A 291-nucleotide genomic window follows, 5' to 3' on the forward strand; every position below is an offset into this window, starting at 1 on the left:
TACTAACAGCATTCAATCATAGCTTGTTACACAAGGATACTCACAGAGACCATGAAACAGATTATAAGGAGATAAACTCATATGTGGTGGATGCTGCTACACAATTTCGAAATTGACAAAGGTCAGGTCATAAGAAAGAAATTAGATTGACATATAAAGATGTAGTAAGCAGCATATGAATCACTGGATAAAGGACATCATTGTTTCTAAGCTGTTCATGGACTGAAACAAAGCAGCTGCATATAATATATAATACTAGTAAAGGAGTTCTAGAAGAACGATCAAATTCAA

Source organism: Brassica oleracea, chromosome C2, assembly GCF_000695525.1.
Source record: "Brassica oleracea var. oleracea cultivar TO1000 chromosome C2, BOL, whole genome shotgun sequence".
In the NCBI taxonomy this organism is placed as follows: Eukaryota; Viridiplantae; Streptophyta; class Magnoliopsida; order Brassicales; family Brassicaceae; genus Brassica; species Brassica oleracea.